Raw genomic sequence first — 464 nt, 5'->3', positions numbered from 1 at the left:
ATTTTAAGCATTTTATCCATTTTAACTCACATAATCCTCATGTGAGTATTCCTGTTTAACACTTGAGTAAACTGAGGCACAGAGAACATAAGTTGCATGCCCATAGTCAACACACTACGAAAGTGAAAACAGAATGTGTGCAAAACACGTCACAGTCCTGGTTTCTGAGTAAAGGCAGGCTGTTATCTTTAGAATCAAACTATCACAGGGAGATAGGCGATGCTGTGGGTGTTGAGGGAGGAAGGTGAGAGCCTGTTGCTAACAATTTCCTGGTTTTAAAGCTAAGGCTGATTTCATTGGGAAGATCTCACGTGTTTGTAGCCCCTGAGAATTCCCAGTGCCTTTTATTTGCAGTCCTTCCATTTGGCCCTCCTAGCTCCCCTATCAGGTCATCTCCAGGACTCAGAGGGGTGAGACCATTTCCCAAGGTCACAGATTCAGCTCTCTAGTCACCAGCCTACCCC

The sequence above is a fragment of the Piliocolobus tephrosceles genome, chromosome 19 (genome assembly GCF_002776525.5).
Source record: "Piliocolobus tephrosceles isolate RC106 chromosome 19, ASM277652v3, whole genome shotgun sequence".
NCBI lineage: Eukaryota > Metazoa > Chordata > Mammalia > Primates > Cercopithecidae > Piliocolobus > Piliocolobus tephrosceles.
This window is presented reverse-complemented; position numbering follows the sequence as displayed.